The sequence below is a fragment of the Aptenodytes forsteri genome, unplaced genomic scaffold (assembly GCF_000699145.1).
Source record: "Aptenodytes forsteri isolate BGI_AS27 unplaced genomic scaffold, ASM69914v1 Scaffold88, whole genome shotgun sequence".
Classification (NCBI taxonomy): domain Eukaryota; kingdom Metazoa; phylum Chordata; class Aves; order Sphenisciformes; family Spheniscidae; genus Aptenodytes; species Aptenodytes forsteri.
Genome location: NW_008795948.1, coordinates 944,081 through 944,687, shown reverse-complemented (window position 1 = coordinate 944,687; position 607 = coordinate 944,081).

Here is a 607-nt window from a genome sequence, read left to right as displayed (position 1 = left end):
CCGCGGGCCGCGACCCCCCCCGCCCCGAGGCCCTCTCCTGGGCCCGCCGCGGCTCCCCGCTCCGCCGGGCGCCCGGCCTCCTTCAGGCACTGAGCATCTTCCCCCGGTGCCCAGCCCCTGAAATACTCCAGCCGCGGAGCCTCCCGCGGCGACTCATGCGCAGACGAGCGCCTGCGAGGCACAGGCTCAGCCAGGGATCGCGGAGTCGGTCTGATCCACTCCCGGACCGCAGGCGAGAGCAACAGGAAGCCCAACTTTCCGCTGATGCGCAGCTCAGGAAGGATCAGACCTGGCGACGAGTTGCTAGTAGTTTAATCCCTGCGCTGTGGTCAGGCACACCCTGAGCGCACCGGTTGCATCCAGCATTCCTGGAACCTGTCGAAAAGCCAGCGTCTGTGCCCCTTGGAAGGTTCCCCCCTCCATCTGAGGGATTACTTGCCCTTTTCCCCCCTTTTATTTGATAGCACCTAGAGGAGCTATGGTTGCCCTCTGGGCAACCCATCGGCCAGCAATGAGGGATGTTGCTTGGTTAGAGACTTCACTTTGGCCGCTCGGACTCACACTTTTAAAGCCCCAGCTGGCTGAACAAGTGCCCACATTAGGGTGG